General features: G+C 37.0%; 1 long non-coding RNA gene and 1 pseudogene across 1 annotated transcript in view; both read left to right on the forward strand.

Annotated features, from left to right (window-relative positions):
* Positions 1 to 12,660, forward strand: part of LOC141489977 (uncharacterized) — a 33,955-nt gene extending 21,295 nt beyond the window's left edge. Inside the window, exon 3 of the long non-coding RNA XR_012469038.1 lies at positions 12,420 to 12,660. This is a non-coding gene — a long non-coding RNA (uncharacterized LOC141489977). The remainder of the gene's footprint in view (positions 1 to 12,419) is intronic.
* An 8,706-nt stretch (positions 12,661 to 21,366) lies between these two features.
* LOC141489426 (solute carrier family 22 member 3 pseudogene) lies at positions 21,367 to 21,858 on the forward strand (annotated as a pseudogene).
* Positions 21,859 to 22,740: the final 882 nt, after the last annotated feature.

Genomic DNA, 22,740 nt, shown 5'->3' on the forward strand with positions numbered 1-22,740 from the left:
AAGGGGCTCTGTTACTTTCTATTGAAGGGATAGAGCATGAACATAGAGAGATATAAGACCAGATAATTTGAGTTAGGAGTCTTTACTTCTCCAGGATAAATATCACCAAATCCTTCATATATTTTTCATATGAACTGACTTCCTAAGTTCCTTCCCACCCATCCCAAATGACTATCCATATTAGCCTTCCCTAGATTTACTCCATACTGTCTTTTAAAAAGTAATTTTCCCAAATGTGGTCCACCCAGTGTAGTATGGCTGATCACAGGACTATAATTTTCCATGACCTCACACTATATTTCTATTAATATAATTCAACATTGCATTAGCTATTTTAACTACTGCATCTCCCTGTTGACTTAGGCTAAGTTTGTAGTTAACTAAATCTCCCAGATGGTCTTCATGCAAACTATTTAATCATGAGGTCTTCCTCATCCTGTGCTTGCACAATCAAATCAAAACCAAAATTTTCAATCTAAATGTCATTCTTTACATGAATTAATATTAAATTTCACCTTTTTTTGTGAAGACCAGATCTCTAATCATTTAGACTTATTCTGAATCTTGATTTTCTTATCTATTTACTATAATAGCCATCTTTTACAACTCTGAATCATTTTTAAATTTCATAATCTTACATTTAGTTCTATTATAAATTTGATAATCCTTTTTTGTTGAATACATTGAGCAGGATCAAGTACAGGACTAAGGACTAATTATTTCTAATTAGTCTAATGATTCCACAATTACAAGTGGGAATTCACTCCATTTTACTATTTTTTTTTGCATCCAAGGATCATAACTAGAAATGTAGTAAATGGGGGGGGGGGGGAAGCTGTTACAATTAATTGTACTATGTACCTAAAAGCAATAATGTAAATTTTCAGGTTGTTTGGTCATATCATCATGCAGTACTTAAGATGAGCATAAGAAAAAAAAAGACCACCAGAAAGATAATTTGGAACTTATGTTCTGGCATCTTTACAAGGAATAAATAGGAAGGAAAATTTTATGAAAAAAATTTATCCCCACATGCTAATTCAATAAAAACATATATTTATGTGTATTTATGTATATATGATATATGTATATGTGTATACACATACACACATATATACACACATAATACAGATGGATGGATGGATGGATGCTTGGTAACATAAAAGCAAAAGTGAGTAGCAAAAGGAATGCTGCAAAATAAAAATTCAACTCTGTACTTAAGTTCAAATAATGTAATTTTTGATCATAATTTACCCCTTGGTTTACCAGTTGAAAAGCTGAGAACTTCTAAGATTGATTTCGTTCTAGATGTTCAACTGCTAACCATGATAAAAGGCAAGGAAGAATAAAATGTTTAATTTGGACAGAAGTAAACAGTAAAATAATGGAGAACAATGTCAGCACATATTTCTCCAATGAGCACACTCTTGTAATAAATACAAGAGACACATCATTTCCTGAAGCAACTTGATTTAATGGAGAGGAAATCTGAATTTGCATCAGAGTACTTAGATCCAAGTATTGGCTCTCCTACACCCTTTTAGTAAGTCACTTTATTTCTCTGGCCTTCCATTATTTTATATGTAAAATCAGTCGATAGGGTTAATTTATTCCTAGGATCCATTATATTTCTCCACCCAAACAAAATCTTAAAATTGTAAATAATCAAGTTATTTTACCTCATTTCACAAGAATTACTAATAAGAATAGCATACACTGAAGATCTTTTTTCCAGAAAGCACAGAGATCAGGTATAATTTTTGCAGTGACTTACAGATGACTCTGTGAACAAGCAATTTTCCCTATGCTAAAAGTGAAGGCAGGTAAATCTACATGAAAGGAAAAGAGATCATAGAATGCCTCTCTATTCTCCAGTTTGTCAGGGAGGATTAAGTGCTTTGGTTTTTTTATTTTTTTTTGCAAGGCAATGGGGTTAAATGACTTGCCCAAGGTCACACAGCTAGGTAATTATAGATGTCTGAGGTAGGAACTGAACTCAAGTCCTCCTAACTCCAGGCTGGTGCTCTATCCACTGTGTCATCTGGCTGCTCCGCCTTCTTTTTTTGTAATGAAAGTCTTTTGGCTTAGTAAAGACATTCTGAATAGAAAGATGGCAATTCTAGCTTGTGTCAGGAGATTGAGGAACATGAGAATGTGATATAGACAAGAGGAACCACTGAATACTTGAAAGTTAAGAAGAAAATATGTTCCTTTATGTGTTTCATCCTTTTTCATTTCTTTTTTTAAGTATATAAATGTTTTGTTTTCCAATTATATAAATAGTGGTTTCTACCAATCATTTTTTCAAGATTTTGAATTTTACAATTTCTCCCCCTCCATTCCTTCCCCCCCAACAGAAGGCAATCTGATTGTCTTTACATTTGTTTCCACGAGATACATAGATCAAAATTGAATGTGTTGAGAGAAAAAGCATAAACTTAAATTAAGGAAGAAAGAAAATATCAGAGATAGCAAAATTATGTAATACGTAAGAAAACTTTTTAAAATTGAAGATAATAATCTTTGGTCTTCTTTTTAAACTCCACAATTCTTTCTCTGGATACAGATTCCCTTAAAATTGTCCCTGATTGTTGCACTGATGGAGTGAGCAAGTCCATCAAGGTTGATCATCATCCCCATGATGCTATTAGGGTATATAATGTTTTTATAGTTCTGCTCATTTCACTCAGCATCAATTCATGCAAGTCTTAACAGGCTTTTCTGAAATCCAATCCCTCCTGGTTTCTAATAGAACAATAGTGTTCTATAGCATACATATACCACAATTTGTTCAGCCATTCCTCAATTGATGAACATTCCCTTGATTTCCAATTCTTTGTCACCACAAACAGGGCTGCTATGAATTTGTTTGTACAAGTGATGTTTTTACCCTTTTTCATGATCTCTTCAGGATACAGACCCAGTAGTGGTATTGCCCTTTGGGCATAAGTCCAAATTGCTCTTGAGAAAGTTTGTATACACTAACTAATACACCAAGAGTGTATTAGTGTCCCAGATTTCTCACATCCCTTCCAATATTGATCATTATCTTTTCTGATCATATTGGCCAGTCTGAGAGTGTAAGGATGGCACCTCAGAAATGATTTAGTTTGCAGAAATTATATGTTTCTTACTGAAAAAGGGTATTTAGGCCTTATAAGGAAGGAGGAAGCAGTTGCTTGTCCTCTATGTGGATCCCCCCCAGGTGCTTTCAGAGAAAGAAATGAGTTTTGACTTTTGGTGAGTTCTTGCTGATGCATCCTGAGACACCTTTATAGTATTTCTTCTAAAAATATTTTTTCAGTGTATGTATGCAAGACATCATAGAAATCCTAAACTTATGAAACCTACTCTCTACTTTTTGGGTAGGGGAGGACATGAGTTAACAGAAGAAGCAATATTGCTTTTTTTACATTAGACAACTCTTTTATTTTTATTTTTTCCTTTTCCTTTTATTTATTTTTTAAAGAAAGATTTTATTTGAGTTTTACAATTTTTCCCCCATTCTTGTTTCCCTCCCCCCACTCCCACAGAAGGCATTCTGTTAGTGTTTACAGTGGTTCTATGTTATACAAGCAATATTACTTTTAAAGTATATTGCAGACTACTGAGACAGAAATGAGAAACAGATAAGAACATTGGGAAATGGATCACAAATCTGGCATAGAGAAGTGACAAAACAATGATGGGGATGTCAGTAATATGGAAATTTACTGAAATGCTTTTTTGGACAAAAGGCAGAGCAGCTAATAACTTCTTGATCCCCTGATAATATACTTCAAATGACTGAAACAAATGAAGGGAAGCCATTATAGCTCTGATTCTCATTTACAAAAAGCAATTGGTTGATGAAGCAGAAAAGATGTGAAAATTAGGAAGGATATGAATATTCCAGTCAGATAGAAAAGGGGGAAAAGTTGAACATACTCTAAAATCCATGGTATGGCAGATTTAGAAGTAGAGGGCCTAATTTCAAATCCTAGCTCTGCCATTTCTAACCATTATTCCCTTGGAAAAATCATTTAATTCTCTAGGATCTCCAGCCCTTAATATGCATTGGACTGTGTGACATCTATGATCTGTTTTTTAGCTCTAAATCTTTGATTTTACTAATTCTGGATTTGGAAGAGCAGATTTTGAAGGATTCAGGAAAAAAAATTAGTATATATTGGATTAGAATTCTAATGAGGAGGTCATTCCAGAAGAAATGAAAAGCAATCAAGAATGATATTCAGAAATCCTAAAGAAAAATGATTCAGATAAAGAAGGAAGGGGCAATCTATCTAAAAAGACTGCTATGGAAGGATATGGAATAATGGATAGACTCTTGTTTGAAAAAGATTTTTATAGAAGATTGAAACAAGGGCAGACAGTAGAGGAGAAATGCAAATGTTTGTCATGGTCTTGTAACAAAATAGATAGAAATGTTAAAACTCAAAACCCCAACCCTAACCCTAACTGAAGACAACTAAATATTTTTGAAAGTATATTTGGCAGGAGCAAGCTGGGTGGCGCAGTGGATAGAGTACTTGCCCTGAGTCAGGAGGTCCTGAGTTCAATTCCAGCCTCAGATACTTAATAATTACCTAGCTGTGTGAACTTGGGCAAGTCAGTCACTCTTAACCCCATTGCCTTAAATAAATGAAATATTTTTAATTTGGCAAGGATGAAAGAAGAATTAGAATAGCTGCTCAAAGTGATAGTAGATCATGGAGGAATGGCAGAACTGCTCATTCCTTATGTTTTTTTGTTTTCATTGCCAAGAAGAAAGATTTTTGGATTAGAAAGAACAGAATAAAACTGACAAAGAGTAAATCAAAATCCAAGATAAAAAGGGTAATAATAAAAGAAAATTTGACTGTCCTGGATGAGTTTAGGTCATTAAACCATGGTGAATTATATCTTAGGTACTGAAAGAACTGGTAAACATCTTTGCTGAGTCACAGTTAATGATAATTGAAAGATTGTGGAAGATGACAGAGATCTTTCAGGAATAGAGAAGCAAATATTTTACCATTTTTAATTAAAAAAATAAGAGACAAGTCTCCAAATGATAGGTGAGTGAACTTAGCATTTATTCTTGATAAAATTATAGAAAATATATTATTTAAGGAATTGTTCAAATTATTCAGTGATCACAAAGAGCTTACATGACTTCATTAAGGACAGGCCATATCAGACTAACAATTTCATTTTTGAACAGATTTATTAGATTGGCAGATTAGAAGCTTCCTATAGATAAGAGTTTTCCTAGATTTTAGCAAAGCATTTAATAGTCTCTTGTGCTGTTGTGTAAAGATTGAGAGAGAAGCTAGGCTATTTTATGGTTAGGTGGAATAGGAATAGTAGAATGGAATAATCCAAAGAATAATCATTTGATGTCACCTTGGTAGAAGGTCTTCAGTGATGGCCTCTGTCCTTGACTCTTTGATGTTTAATGTTATTATCAATTAATTATACAGGGAAGGGAGTGAACAAGCATTTATTAAGTGCCTACTATATGCAAGATGGTATGTTAAGTGCTTTATAAATATCATCTCATTTGATCCTCACAACAACCCTATGAGACAGAAACTACTATGATCCCTGTTTTATTGTTGAAGGAACTGAGGCAGACAGCTGTTAAATGACTTGTCCAGGGCAATAAAATTCTACTATGGTTGGATTTGAGCTCAAAGATTAGCTGACTCCAGGTATAGGTCTTTCTCTATTGTGCCACCTAGATGCCTCTGGATATCAAGTATGCATAGATGACATATAACTCAAATTTATATAAAACTTAAAGCTAAGAGGAAAAATTAATGTGCTGTGTGATGGTCAGGATCCATAGATATTTTTACGTTTTGCAATCAAGATGAAATTTAATAAGAATAAATACAGATTCCTTAATTCAGATTTTAAAAAAAATCAACTTCCCAAGCATGAAGAGGCAGAGGGATAGCAACACAATAGTCCTATAAAAGATATTGGAGTTTTCACTGTAATCAAGATCAAAAGAAATGTAGTAAATTGGGGAACAATTTTTACAACTATTGTTTCTGACAAATGACTCATTTCTAAAAATATATAGTCAAACTTATAAAAGTCAAACTTATAAAAAAACTTATAAAAAAGCCATTCCTTAATTGACAAATGGCCAAAGGATATACAAAGGCAATTTGCAGATGAGGAAAAATTGCTCTAAATTATTACTGATTAGACAAATGCAAATCTGAGGTACAACTTCACACCTCTCAGATTGGCCAGTATGACCAGAAAGGATAATGATCAATGTTGGAAGGGATGTGGGAAATCTGGGACACTAATGCATTATTGGTGGAACTGTGAATTGATCCAACCTTTCTGAAGAACAATTTGGAATTAGGCTCAAAGGGCAATAAAAGTGTGCATATCCTCTGATCCAACAATACCCCTACTGGGTCTATATCCTGAAGAGATCATGAAAAAGGGTAAAAGCATTACTTGTAAAAAAAAATATTCATAGCAGCCCTGTTTGTGATGACAAAGATTTTGAAATTGAGTAAATGTCCATCAATTGGGGAATGGCTGAACAAATTGCGGTATATGTTTGTTATGGAACACAATTGTTCTATTAGAAACCAAGACGGATGGGATTTCAGAGAAGCCTGGAATGACTTGCATGAACTGATGTTGAGCAAGATGAGCAGAACCAGAAGAACATTGTATACCCTAACAGCAACATGGGGGTGATAATCAACCATAATGAACTTGTTCATTCCATCAGGGTATCTGCGACAGAGAATATCATCTGTATCCAGAGAAATTACCTTCAATTAAAAAAAGTTGTCTTATGTACTACATAATTTTGCTCTCTGATATTTTATTTTTTCCTCACGGATATGTTTTTTCTCTCAACACATTCAATTTTGCATAGCATGGAAACAATGTAAAAATTATCAGATTATCTTCTGTGGGGGGGGAGGGAAGAAAGGATGGGAGAAAAAAACATAAAATTCAAAACCTTGTCAAAAATTGATAGGTAAAAACTACTATTGTATATAATTGGAAACCAAACAAAATATTTATATAATAAAAAAAGATGTTGGAGTTTTACTGATCTGCAAACTCTGCATATGTCAACAGTATAATGTAACAGTCTAAAAAACTGATTTGTTAAAAGTAGCATGGTTATGGGAATCAGGTGATATTCCCATTGCACTATTACTCTATTAAGATCACATCTAGTTTCCTAGTCAGTTCTATAAATCATGATGGTAGTTTTTTTTTAGTAAAGATAAGTTAAAGATTGTCAAGACAAGAATATCCAAGGTGATGGAGAGGCTAGGGATTATGCCATATGAGCATCATTGAAAGAATGAGATGTTTACCCAGTAGGAGAGAAGACTTAAAGGAGATGATAGCTATCTTCAAGGATATGAAAGGGGAATTAGGTTTGTTCTACTTTTTCCCAGGAAGTCCTAAAAATTGTTCATGTTTATAATATTGATGTGATACAATAAATTGTCTTCTCTTTTTGCTACATATGTTTTTCCATATTTCTAGAAGCAATGGGTAGAAGTTGCAGAAAGGAAGATTTATACTCCAAATAGGAAGCTCTGTATTTTACACTGAAGTGTCTTTCAATGTGTAATTCTGTGATCTTAGTGAAGCTTATGCTCATAGCTGTAGGCATCAGATCTATTAACAAAATTGGCACAATGCTCTCTGATGACAATTTTAAAGCTGATAATTTATAGTGAAAATGTGGAATTCTTCATAATTTTTTATTAACATGTTGGGACGGAATGCTCTCCTCGAACTTAAGTTGGCCAATGTTGTGTGCTAATGAACATATGTTTATGCTTCAGGTCAATGGGTACAATACCTGAAAAGACAAGAAGACATAAATTGCCATGTTGTCTTTCTAAACCTGTTATACTGGCATTATGATTTTGCTAGGCAGTTCAGAAATGCATTAGGAAAATCCAGAAAGGCAATAATCAGCAGTTATGTCAGACATTTAGGTTAGTTCTGATAACATAAGATCATGACTTTCTTAATTTAAATGAATAGAGGGTAAAATACAAAGTTGGAACCAGTGATCCACTAAAAAAGGAGTTAATTTCTGCTAACTGACAACTCATTTTTCACAGTTAGTTTGGGTTAGAATTTGGAAGCCCAACTCAGAAAAGTTGGAAGACTGATCTATTGATCAAGAAATGTATCTCCAACTGATTATTTAATTACTTATGGAAAAGATGGTTAAGTTCTCTTTTTTATTGGACAGCTACTATATTGTATATTCATTATTGTGCTGGTCATTGTGGAGATTATGATAGACCTTTAAGCCAAGATCTTTGTTCTCAACCCATTAATGATCAAGCATTTTTTTTTAGCAACACCAGTTAGTGTCTACAATGATAAAGCTAATAAGTCTAAGAGTAAGGACTTAAATTAAATAATAGAACTAAGTCTTCTGACTCCAAGGCTCTCATTATTTCTACTACACCATGCTTCTTTTCTTTGTAGAAGATCAATCAAAGAAATTGCCTGAGTAACTTGATAGGTATTAGGGGAGGTCTTTGTTTGGGACTGATCTTGTTTTTGATATAAGGATGAATTTTTGTGGGATAGTCATACATTTAGGCATTGTTGCAGAGTCAAGATTTTTTGCCCTTTATTTTTTTTCTATTAAAAAAAGATAAAAAGATCAGAAATAAGAGAAAGACTGGACTTTGATCCTTGCAGAACATTTACTTCCTCTCCCCAGAATAACTGACTATGTTATAGTATGTAGCACTATATGACTGACTATAGCTATAGAAATTGCTGTTTCCCAGTCTGTGAGGTAGCAATAGTCAAGGAACTGGTAGAATATCAAATGCTCCTAGGTTCTGAATTCTTGGCTCCATCTATGGAGAACAATCAAAAATAATCTCTCAGACTGAAAAAAATGGTAGCTATGCAGAAGGGAACCATGTAGCCCAGTGATGGTAATTCTTGAATCATGTCAAGTTTCTAGAGTTTAAGGACCCAGACTCCTGAATCGAGGAAGGTGAGAGTTTATGGGATTTTAGCAACTTCAGAAACTCCAGGTTTGAAAGTTTGGCAATACTACATTCTAGGGGAAAAAAGATAATTCTGTTCAGTTTTAACATCAAGGTTGCCCCTCTTGTAATTCCAAGTCTGAGAATTCCATGACCCAGACTTCTGGGAGGCAAAGTTTCTGGATTGTGCTAATCTCTTCTAGGAGGAGGTATATATGCCATTGGAAAAACTAAAGGTTCATAAAGGAACTAAAAGCTTTCATTTAGAGAAATAACAGACCTAGTCTTTGCTCAGAAGTTCTTTTGATGATGTAGATTGTTGTTTGTCCCTTGTTGCTTTGTTTTTGTGGAAGACTATTGTCATCATGGGGTGAAGTTTTGATTTACAAATGAATTTAATTTAAATGAGACAGAGTTGCAGAAAGTCATAAGCCTCACTCTCTCTTTCAGAATCATCAAAATCAGGATGATTGGCAATGTCCTGGGATACAGGGTCACATGATATCCATGTTCAAGTGTTTAAAGAGCTATCATGTGGAAAAGAAATTGTTGCTGCTAAAGTCACATCTGACTCTATGTGACCCCATTGAGATTTTTCTTGGCAAATATACTGAAGTGATTTGCCATTTCCTTCTCTAGTCATTCTATAGATGAAGAAACTGAGGCAAACAGGGTGAAGTGACATACCAAGGGTCACAAAGCTAGTAAATATCTGAGGCCAGATTTGAGCTTAGGAAGATGAATCCTCTTCCAACCTGGTACTCCATACACTGTGCTACCTAGCTGCTCAAAAAAAGAAATGTTTTTTTTTAATATTTATGTCTAGAAGGAGCAATAGGTGGAAGTCTGTAAAAAAAGGTAAATTTTAGCTTGATTCAGTAGAATTCTCTTAATATTTAGAACTATACAAAGATAGAATGGGTTGTCTCCAGATGCAGTAGGTTCCTCATCTTCAGAGGGCTTCTAGCAGAGGCTCAATGAGCATTTGATAGACTAGAGAATCCTTTCAGATATTGTTTGGACTAAGTAATTGAGGAGGACTAAGTAGTTGGACTAAGTAGTTGAAAATCAAAATTCTCAGCCCTGTAATTCTATAGAGACCCAGATATGAACTAGATCCATGAGAATGATGGTCATTTATTACAGAAGCTGTTTTTTTGAGGATGGCAGACCATGTGATATTTGTACTATTTTCTACATACTATTTTAATACTTTAGCAATATCACGACAGAATAATAATTCCAGTGTGATGGCTTCTAAAAATATTTGTTTTTAGAAAATAACACTTCATCAATCAAAGAAAAGAAATTATGCTGACAACCTTTTAAAAAATGTTTTTTAACTGAAAACTGCTTTTATTCAAACATAACTTGGTAAATCAATTATAGAAAAAGCAGATATTTAGAGTGTAGACTTCTGGAATAAATTATCCAAATATATTGCCATTTTTTAAAAAACAAGAATCTTAAGCATTTTGATTACTTTGTGTCTCTTCATTCTTTTTGCTTGACTTCATGGAAAACTTTTCAAAATCTAATTGCTCTAACAACATTCTTTATTTTTTTATTGATTTATTTGAATGATATTTATTGTTTTCTGAATTTTTGACCAAATGCATATAAAAAATATGCTGCTGGTGACAAGATTTTTGAGACATTGCAAATTGAAAGAAGTTTCAAAATAATAAAAGAGGTTCAGAGACAAGCAAAAGTTAGAAATATAATAAGAGACCAGCATCAATTTTTATAAACTATACAGGATATCCCAAAAGACTTTGTATGATTAAAGTTTAAAGCTATTAAAGTCTAAAACTACACAAAACTATTTGGGATAACATATGATTATATGTAATACATGTATATATGGATATTTGTATGTGTGCATATTATATATATATATATATATAATAGCTTAAATAAAAGGATACTAAATACATATACATATACATATATATATATATATATATATATATATATATATATATATATATATATATGTAATAGTATAAATAATCTCTCCAGGAAAGAATCCTGGAATTAAAACATAAAAGCCTGAATTTAGGATGTGATGTGAAAGAAAGCCAGGGGAAAGCTTTTGGTAATATAACTCTGATAGTATTATATAGAAAGATTAAATCACTGAGATGTGTCATATAAGGAAACTGGAGAACAGCTAGTGATAGTCAAACCCAGTACTTCGTAGTCAGTGACTGACAGAAGAGAATGACTAAGATTTGTCTTAGTGCTTTAGCACAGGGAGAGAAGTTGGTATCTGGATCTCTTTCCAATTCTGAAATTCTTCAAAGATGAACTGGAAGATAAAGAAAAGGCGCACTTTCTCATTTCTCTTGTAGACTCAGATACTTGTAGATACTTGTAGACTCCGAGCATCTTATACATTTTAATCTCTTAATGGAAAATTTAAGATCAAAGTTTGGAATCTGGATTTCACTAGAACATACCAGTGAGATAATTAAAATATGAAGTATTAACTTCTGTCAGTATTTTTATTGCTTCTGCTAATCCATTTCTTGGCTACAAACTTTTTTTAAAAAGTGACTTAACAAGATATGCTATCTATATGTTTGCAGTCAAATTTCTCAAGAGGATTCCTAAAACTAACTTCAAAAATGAGATTTGCGATCATGTAAAGGCACTGTATATTAGCAATCATTCTAGTTAATGCTTTTTATTTCAACATTTTCTTTCATTTCTCTCACATAGAGTATCTCTACTGTCATACAATTTGATTTATTAATGATGAGATATAGTTTTTAAAAATACAAATTTCATTTGTGGGAAATATCTCAAGAGATTTTCATTTTTTAAAAGAATTTAACTCTTTTTAATGGTCTATCTAGATGGTCTCTGAACTCCTTTCTATTTTTAAATCTATAACCCTCTGATTTCTCAAGAAAAAAAACTTGACTTAAATAATGTGTAAAAATAAGACATGGGCAAAGTTGACCTCCTCACTAATGAACATGTATTTCCTTAACATTTGATTACTTTGAGATTGGTGAGATAGTCTCAATATTGACCAGAGAATGGAAAGAAATACTGAGTCTGTGGATCTCTTTTATTTTCTTCATGACCACAGATCATTTGAGAACTATTTAAACCTATTTCTAGGGGCAGTTAGGTGGTACAGTGGAGTCAGGGGGACCTGAGTTCAAAGCTGCTCAGACACTTAATAATTACCTGTGTAACCTTGGGCAAGTCACAAAAACAAAACAAAACAAAACATATTTCTAGAGCAATAGGAAGAAAAGGATTGGTGTCCTTCCTCCTGTTATGAAAGAAATAGCAAATTGTAAACCATTTGGAACTAGAACAGGCACTCAGCTCAGTGATCTCAGACTGGGGCTTGGAGTCTCTGGTTATCTTTCACATTTCATATTTTCTTTACAGAAATCCATAACTGAATAGTCAATCTGAGGTGGAAACATTCCCATCCTGAAGATACCCTTGATGATTCAAAAAGTTGGAGATGGTCAAAGCTGCCAAAAAACAGGGAGAGTCTACCTATGGAAGAATGAAATATCAACAAAGAAAGGATATCCCTTGCCTGATTTTGCAGAAGATATGAACTGAGAAAGAATTGTTTAGACAGTACAATATTAAGATAAAAGGTAAAATAGCTATTTAGCAATTTTATGAACTATTTCATGTTCTGATATTTACCTCCAGGGAAAGCACAATAACTCTTATTTATGTTTCTTGTTTAAGTTTGGTAATAAAAACTTTTATGGGTCCCAAAATGTCCAATCTGTAAGAAAAACCATGGAGCCAATGACCATTTATTAAAAGGCCTTGGTTCCCCCTTTAATGAATTATGAGTCCAGATCTTCCTCACAATCTAAGATGCTCCCTTCCTCCAGGACCTTGGTTTTTATGATATTCGATACCTAAGCAACAATGATAAAGCAAACTAAAACTACAGAATCTCATTGGTGGATAGACTTTGTCCTTGACCCTCCAGAAGGGACTACACAAAATACAGAATTCTATTGGTTAACAACCAATTGAAATGTAGACCTTGATAAAGCCATCTTGAGCTCTCAGGAGGTCCTGCTGAGATGTCAAGAAGATATGGTAGAAAGGCAGGCCACAGACCAGCAAACAGGGTTACTCATTGGCCAAATGCTCATAGCCATCTCCCCATGTTAGGCAATAGGGGGATGATGAAGGGAGGAGGGGCAATGAAATAGCTGGGGGACTTTCTACATCACTGAGTCATCTCCATCGCACTTGGCTTGATCTCCTACTCAGTAGGAAGAAAGGGTGGAGGTTCTGTAGTCAGCTTCCTATGATTAAGCAAGTGAACTTCATAAGCAAGTGAACTTATGAATTTGTAATTTGCCAATTGGGGTCTTTTATAAGTAAGTATGTATCCTATTTAATTACCCTGAATGTACATGTAATAGCTGATTAAATATATGTTGATAAACAAGTATAATGTTAATAATTACTAACAATTGCTTTCCCTATGAAATTGTGAACAGATTAATACTGACTGGGATAAAATAAGGGTCCAATTATTTTACTTGTTATAGTTTTTATGTTTATTATTTCTTTCATGTGGAGAAAATTAATACCTGTCCCATACCTATTTAATGTTGTATAATAAGTACTTTTTACTCCTTTATGGTGAGAACCTAGATATGAAATAAAGCCAGAACTATAAGTAAGTTTTCCACATGGTGAATATTGGACAAAAGAATGTGAGAAAAAGGAATCTGATTTCTTTTCTGAGTGATAATGTTCCACCAGGGCTTGAACCTACTCTAACCCCACTGCACAGTCCTAGAGTAAAGACAGGCCTCTTGGACAAAGGAAGAAGGTCCAGTGTCTCAATCCCTTAGGTCTAGCAGTGGTGCTTAATGTGAGATATAAGCATGTGTGTGTGTATAGATATAGATATAGATATAGAGATAGAGATAGAGATAGATATAGAGATAGAGATAGAGACAGAGACAGAGACAGAGACAGAGACAGAGACAGAAATAGAGATAGAGACAGAGATAGAGATAGAGATAGAAATAGAGATAGAGATAGAGATATAGTATACATAAATTTTCATTCAACTAAAAGGCATAATATTTTACAACCAAAAAATGTGCTACTTTCATTCACCGAAAGGGAATATTTTACTAGACAATACTGGATTTATCCCCTCCCCTCCTCTTTAGCAATATTACATGTACCAGATAACTTAGAGGTAAATATCAACAGCAAGACTTGAAAAACTCCCCTTTTACTACTTCAAAGGTTGATAGTAACTTTCTATATTTTATGTGCCAAGGATAAATAGTTAAACTAATCCAAAGGTGAATGAAATCAATGGAGAGAGAAGTATAACGTATGTTGATCTCTGATTTAGAAATGTAAGAGGAAAACAAAGATAGAGTAATAAGGTGGTAAGAGAGAAAGGTTACTAGTGACATACACACTAGAAGACTCCATATGTAGAAATATGAGCTTGGAGAGTATGCAGGTGAAGATTTTGAAGTAAAACTATTAAAATCACCCTATTATTAGGGTCATCTGGGAGGAAGCAGGGCATAAGTGACCAAGAACTAGCCTTAGAGTCTGGGTTGAGGCTTGCCTCTGACACATGTTAGCTTTGTAACCAAGGACAAATCGCTTAATTTCCCAATGCTCTTGAAAACAATTAAAGAATGCAAGTGTAACCCTAGCCTCTCCCACAGAGATTGCTATTGTATTTGTAAGAGAGAAGGGTAACATTGGGGAATTCTAGTTTAATACATTCTGGATGGAGTTCATTGTCATATCTGGAAAGAGATTAAGTGAAGTAGAGGAAAAGTACTAAGAGAGTGAGTGAATTAAATGTCAAGGAAAAAGACTATGAAGAAACATTTTGAGATAACCTGTAGAAAAATTTGGAAGATTTTGCCATCCCAAGAACTATGATTCTATTATTTCTATTTCTATTATTGTGGAGAACTAAACAGTTGGAATTGATGGTTAGGATGCTTCTGGCTATGAACTTTTTTACAGCAGATAAGTTGTCCTGATGATAAATTATATAGGCAATAACATTGATGTTAACCTGTGCCTATGAGACTAGAAAGGACGGGGGAGTGAAAGGGAGAGACAGAGACAGAGGTTGAAGTGAAAGCATATGGTCAGTGGGTATCTGTGGAAGGAATTTCTGGCCCTGATGAAATCATAGATCTGGGCCAACTTTCCCATCCTGCCCTAGCTCCAAATCAGCATTGCTTGATATTTGTACTATAAATCACAATAGCTTTACAAATTAATCTACCTGCTTTCACTCTGTTGGGTGCATTGAATCCTAATTTACAATGTATAGTTACTAGTGTACAATGAGTAATTTTGTAATGAATCCTATAGTCAGAATGCACCTCATTAAGATGTTGAATGCATCCTGCAAGCAAAAGGACAGAGTAAAGATAATATGGAAAATGGTTTGTCATAGCATACAGAACCTGAAAAATGACAGAAACCAGTTCATCCATATCTGCAGAAAGAATATATAAAATATTCAGATGATGAGATGGTTGAAAGAGTGTCTGATGTATGCATACAAATCTTTGTGAAACTCCTATGAGTGATGAGATTTTGAGTCATATTTTAGGGTTTTAAGAAATCATAGTTCCTGTATGGCCTTGGGCAAGCCACTTAACCCCATTTTCCTTGTAAAAAAAACAAAAACAAAAAAAGAAATCATAGTTCCTAGGGCAACTTGGTGGTATAGTGAATAGATTACAGGCTCTGGAGTCAGGAGTATCTGAGTTCAAATCTGATGTCAGAAACTTGATACTTACTTAGCTGTGTGACCTTGACCAGTTGAATTTCCCATGGTCACATAGCTAGTAAAATTCAGTAGCATGACTGGGTCTTAGATCCTAGGAGATAAAACTTTAATTGAACATCATGATCAAGAAAATGTATTACTTATATTATATTAATATTATATTATTAATTAATTAATATTAATTAATATTAAATGTATTACTTATATTAAGTAGGAGAGATTATAACTGACTCCAAATCACAGTTCCTGGTTATATATGATATGGATAGTTTATTCCTTTTTTTCTTTTTTTTGGTTTTTGTGAGGCAATGGGGTTAAGTGAATTGCTCAGGGTCACACAGCTAGTAAGTATCAAGGGCCTCATGCTGAATTTGAACTCAGATCCTCCTGACTCTAGGTTAGGTGCTTTATCTACTGCACCACCTAGCTGCTCTCAAGAATGGTATTTTTCAACTCCCTCATTACTTACTTACTCATATGAGTATAAGAGATAGCAAAAGCATTTTCATTTTCATTTTTTTCAATGGGGAAACTGAACTTTCAGAAAAGAAAAGTGATTTTCCTAAGGCCACGGGTCCAACCCAGAGCTTCTGCCAAGAAGAGCTTATTGATCATTGCTCTATGCCATGGTCCTAACCATAAAGACAAATCTTTACAAAAGCTTCATTATATTAACTCTCCTTTCTTTAACCCCGTTTTAACTGTGTAGCCTCCTTTATTTTATAATTTTAATTCTATAACAATCCTCTTAAGTAAAAAAAAAAATTACAATTTGATGTTTTAATGCCTCTCTGTAAATTTTCCTAAAATTGTCTTGGCTTCCCATTTGAAACATTAACTATCAGAAAGATCAAGAAGGTTAGAGTTTCACTACATAGTCAAATTCTGCACCATCTTCTTGGACTCCTGTCCCAAAGGGATCTACTTACTGAATCCGCAAAGCAGTGGTTTCTCCTTTGAGACAGTCCTAAGACTTAGGAGATAGACCTGAGGATAGTATTTTAATAGGACCTCCAAGAATTCGATATCATTTTGCATTTCCAAAACCTGCCAAACTGGATCCTCCCAACACCCTGTAGGATAAGTAATCCCAATACAATTGTCTACATTTTACAAAGGAGGAAACAGCCTTGGAGAGGTTGATTTTCCCATGGTCACATAGCTAGTAAAATTCAGTAGCATGACTGGGACTCAGATCCTAGGATATAATACTTTAATTGAACATCATGATCAAGAAACTATATTTATTAACTAAGAGAAATTGTGAATGAATGACTCAAAAATCATACTAACAAATTCTTTCTGTACTACAGGCATAAGCTAAATAAAAATATTTTTTCCTTAATGACTAATAAATAAAAATCTGATAAGAGTATTTAAAGCATTCTGGCCCAGAATGCTTTAAAAAGGGGAAAAAAATCTTAAAAATGTTTTTAGTCTAGCAAAAATTTTGTAGTATCAATCACTTGTCTATGTCCCCTTCCAGCATTTTTATTTATTTATTTTGGGGAGATTTTTTGCAAGGTAATTGGGTTTAGTGACTTGCCCAATTCCACAGCTAGGTAATTTGATTGGTTAAGTGTCTGAGGTGGGATTGGAACTCAGTTACTCCTGATTCTTCCAGGGCTGGCACTCTATTCACTGAGCCACCTGGCTGCTCCCCCCCGCCACCCCCAGCATTTTTATGACAGGCTTTTAGTTAAATTTTTTCATGCTTAAATAGAACTTTTCCTTGTGTTCTTTAGACTGTTAAATATACATTGTAATTATTCATTCTGGCAATTTGCTAATAAAAAATGTAACATTAACCTGAGATCAGTGTGATAACTAGCATTTTTTTTGCACCCAGGGAAATTAGCACAAAATGTTCCTGGAACAAAAGGCAAAAGGTGTCCTCAAACACTTCGGAGAAAGCCAGCTAAAACAATGGGGCTTGGGAGGAAGGGGTGTTCTGCTTGGGTGGGAAAGAGCTCACCTGAGTTGTGACCAGTAGAGAAAGTGTGCCCATTGTTTATACTATACTGAAATTGCTGCCAAGTCCCTCTAAATCCTGGCACCCTGGCTCTTACACTTTATCACCCTGATGTAATTTCATTTCTATGGAAATCCATTTCTAAACAGAAGATAAAATGAAAATGTTATGGTCGGTTTTGGAATACTCAATTTGAGTATGGATAGCTCAGACTTCCATTCAATAATCAATCAACCTTTATTGAGCATCTGCCATATGCAAAGCCTGTGGAAGTCACCAAGAATGTACTGTCCACTCAGTCACTGGATATTCCTGCCAAATTGTTCTGTTTATTTCTCCCAGTACTCAACATTCTATCTCTCAGCTCTGTCTTTCCTCAGACTGTCTCTCATGCCTGGAATGTCCTCCCATCTTTCCCTATCTCTCTTTTAGGTTCAGTTGAAATTCTCCCCTTCTTTAAGCAGGAATATTGAGTCAACTTTGAAGGCAAGAAGACCTGAGTTCAAATTCTGCCATTGACACATATAACCCTGAACTGATTAACTTTTTGGTACTCTGGGCAACTCTATAAGCCTTTAAGTTACAAAGAAGGTGCCAATCTTCATTAGAACCAACCCAGCAATTTCCTGTACTAATGAAATTAGGTCTAGTCCCTGTCTCTATTCCCAGAACTTAGCATAGAGTTCTGGGTCTCAGTAGGTGCTTAATAATTGAGAAATTTAAAAGTAATAGTTTCTGTACTCCAGTAGTTTACATTCTACATATATGCATAATACAAAATAGAGAAGATATAGATAATGTGCTTTAAGAAAATTTAAGGGAAAGAAAATATTTTCAGTTGAGGTGGAATCAGAGAAGATTTCTAGGGGAAGATATCTCTTGATCTGAGTGTTAAATATGTCAACAGAAAGTCAAACTGTTAGCTGAAGGGTTCACAATTAGGGTTATAGACCAAGTTAATAGGTGTATATCCACATTGTAGAAGTATGCCTTCTGTCAGCTCCTATAAAGTCAAATTGAGGCAAGTCAACAAGTATTTATGAATTACCAACCACATAGGCAAAAATTGCTTCTCTCCTAAGGAGCTCACAATCTAATAAAGCACAAATAATTATGTATAAACAAACTCCATAAAGAATAAATTGGAGATCATCTAAGAGGGATAGCATTAAGATTATGGAAAATTGAAGAAAATCAGGGAAACCAGAAAGTGGGGGTGAAGTAGAAGAGAAGTCCTGGCATGGGGGACAGCCCATGAAAAATGCATTCAGGAGCTGGACTGTTTTGTGTGAGGAACAGCAGTGAGGCTAAAGTTCCTGGATCCTTGTGTGAAGGGGAGGGAGAAGACTAGAAAGATAGAACTGGGCCAGTTTATAAAAGGGCAATTAGGTGGTGCAGAGAACAGAATGCCAAGACTTTAATTAAGAAGATTCATCTTCCTGACTTCAAAACAGCCCTCAGATACTAGCTGTGTGATTCTGGACACATCACCTAATCCTTTTTGCCTCAGTTTCCTCATTTTTTAAATGAGCTGAAGAAGAAAATGGCAAACCATTCCAATATCTTTGCCAAAGAAAACCCTAAAAGGAGTCACAAAGAATTGAACATAGCTGAAGTGACTAAACAACAGGTTATGAAGGGCTTTACAATCCAAAGTAGATTGTATATTTGATTCTGAAGGCAATAGAGGGCACTGGAGTTTGTTGAATAAGACAGTGACAATAGATCTGTGCTTTAGGAAGACCACCTTGATAAAATCTACTAGAGATTCAAGGTTTTTCACAACCTGAGACTACCTCATCTCCCCAATCTCTAGCATAATTCCTCTCAAACACTTTGAACTCTTGCCAAAACAAAGCTAATCCCTATTCCATATCTAGGCAAATTGCCTCTAAAGAGTAGAATGACTTTCATCTTCCTGTTTGCTTGTTAGATTCCTTCCCATCCTTTGAAACAAAATGAAAAGCCATCTCCTCCATGAAATCTTCCCTTACATCAATTTGGCAATGGCATTCCTTCCCTTTTGTCCTCACAAAGCTATTTGTTTTGCACTTTCCCAGTAACTTATAATGTTTATTTGTTGATCTTTTATAACTTATTAGATTGTCAGTTCCATGAGGTCAGGAAAACCTTCTTTGTTTAAACTTCTTTTCCAAGTTTAGTACAGGTTATCTATCATCTATCTATCTATCATCTATCTATCTATCTATCTATCTATCTATCTATCTATCTAATCTATCATCTATCTATCTATCTATCTATCTATCTATCTATCATCTATCTATATCTATCATCTATCTATCTATCTATCTATCTATCATCTATCTATATCTATCATCTATCTATCTATCTATCTATCTATCTATCTATCTATCTATCTATTCCTCTATCTATGTATCTATCATCTATCTATCATCTCTCTCTATATCTATCTATCATCTATCTATCTATCTATCTATCTATCTATCTATCTATCTATCATCTATCCTTCTGTCTTTGTATTTCAGTTTCTGTATCTATCATCCATCCATCCATCCATCCATCCATCCATCCATCCATCCATCCATCCATCCATCTGTTGCCAAGCATTTAAACTCCTTTGGTCATACTGTATTCCATAGTACTTTACTAGGCTTGTAAACACACACACACACACACACACACACACACACACACAGACACAGACACATACTTATATAGATATGCCTATAAATGTAGGTATAGAAGGATGTGTGCAAGGTGTTTCAAAAGTCTTAGTGCAGTTTTAAGCTTTAATATCCAGAGAACATAGGTTTGTGGTTCCATATCCACAGACATATCAGGGAGGTGCTCAAGCCTTCTCAGTCAGGGTTGAGGCTCAGCTCTGCCTCACCTGCAGCCCCCTCACCCAACCTCCCTGCACTACATACGCCTATATAAACACACATGTATATATAATGACTTGTCTCATCTATATAAATAAACACACGTACCTATCTACCATCTATCTGTGACCATGTCTGGAAATGAACAATCCAGAAGAACCAGGTGGGCATAGGTGAACTGTCAGCACTTTGGGCACTGGACTCCGGCCGTGGCGGCTGCCCAAAGAGTCGGTTTTCCTTAGTGATTCTGAGCGAGAGCGGGGGCCCGGATGGGTGCTGCCCCGGGAGCCCGTCGCCAAAGGGCCGGCCCAGGCCACTGCCCGGGAAGCCACGGGCCGGAGTGGCCGCTCCGGGTGTCCCCGCCTCCCGCTCCCGGAGCATTCTGCGTTCAGGGCAACAGCTGCGCCTTTAAGCCGGCCGCCCGACGCTGCCTCGGCGGGTCTCTGCGCCCACCCCGAAGGGAAGGCTGTGGCTTCTGGGGTGCGAACGGGAGAAGGAGCCTTTGGCTGCTGGCAGGATGCCAGAGCTGTGAGGTAGGGACGCGGGGGGGGGGGGGCGCTGAGAGGGGTGGGAGAAAAGAGACGGGCGCGCGGGGCTCACTTGTAGGCAAGTGGGCAGCAGGGCTGCCCGGAGCGCGGGGAGTCGGCCCCGGGCTGGGCGAGAAGCGGCCACGCGGGGCCTGGGCAGGAGGAGGGAGGGAAAGAAGAAGCGGCGGCGGCGGCGGCGGAGGAAGAAGAGGAGGAGGAGGAGGAGGAGGAGGAAGAGGAGCTGGCCTCTTGCACGATGCCCTCCTTCGACGAGGTGCTGCAGAAGGCGGGCGAGTTCGGGCGCTTCCAGCGGCGGGTCTTCCTGCTGATGTGCCTGACGGGCATCACGTTCGCCTTCCTCTTCGTCAGCGTGGTCTTCCTGGGCATCAGCCCGGACCGCCACTGGTGCCGGGGGCCCCGCGCCGCGGCGCTGGCGGAGCGCTGCGGCTGGAGCCCCGAGGAGGAGTGGAACCGCACGGCGCCGGCCCGGAGCGCCCGGGAGGCGGGAGCCCGCTCCGACGGCCGCTGCGAGCGCTACCAGCTCGAAGCCGCCAACTGGAGCGGCGCGGCCGCGGCGCTGAGCTGCAGCGACCCGCTCGCCTCCTTCCCCAACCGCTCGGCGCCCTTGGTCCCCTGCCAGGGCGACTGGAAGTACAGCCAGGCCCACAGCACCATCGTCAGCGAGGTAAGGGGGCCCCGGCCCCGGCCCCGGCCCCGGCCCCGGCCCCGGCCCCGGCCCCGGGCTGGCCGCCTTGCTCCCCGCACCCTCCGGGGCGCGCCCCGAGAGAACAAGTGCACCGGAGCGCCCCGAGCTGAAGTGCGCGTCGCTTGGAGGCCGGAGCATCTGGGTTCCAAGGCGCCTCCGACACCCACTCGTTGGGTGGCCTTGGGCAAAGCCATTCATCTCTCTGTAAAACAGGGCTAATCCTAGCATCCATCTATCTTGGAACCAAATGAGGTCATGTCGGTAAAAGTGCTTGGCAAGCTTTCCCTGAAAAGCTCAATACTAACTATTATGATTATGAAGAGGAAAGAGTCCCGGCCCCCTTCCCTTTCAGAGGAAAGACTCCTGGCCCCCTTCCCTTTCAGAGGAAAGACTCCTGACCCCCTTCCCTTTCAGAGGAAAGACTCCTGACCCCCTTCCCTTTCAGAGGAAAGAGTCCTGACCCCCTTCCCTTTCAGAGGAAAGACTCCTGACCCCCTTCCCTTTCAGAGGAAAGAGTCCTGACCCCCTTCCCTTTCAGAGGAAAGAGTCCTGACCCCCTTCCCTTTCAGAGGAAAGAGTCCTGACCCCCTTCCCTTGCGGATTTCCTTTTGCTTTCTTCCTTTCAAATTTTTTTTCTCTAAAGCAATGGGGCTAGCGATTTGGCCAAGGTTTCAGAACTAAGTAAGTATTAAGTGTCTGAGGTCAGTTTTGAATTCATCCTCCTGGCTCCAGGGTTGGTGCTCCATCCACTGCCCTACCTGGCTACCCCCCCCCCCCCACCCCATGGATTTCAGTAAGGATCGGAGGGGCTCACTGCACTGAGATCAAAGAGGAAGGGTTGCTGGTGGAAGGTAAGTGGAG

This window comes from Macrotis lagotis, chromosome 5 (assembly GCF_037893015.1).
Source record: "Macrotis lagotis isolate mMagLag1 chromosome 5, bilby.v1.9.chrom.fasta, whole genome shotgun sequence".
Lineage (NCBI taxonomy): Eukaryota > Metazoa > Chordata > Mammalia > Peramelemorphia > Peramelidae > Macrotis > Macrotis lagotis.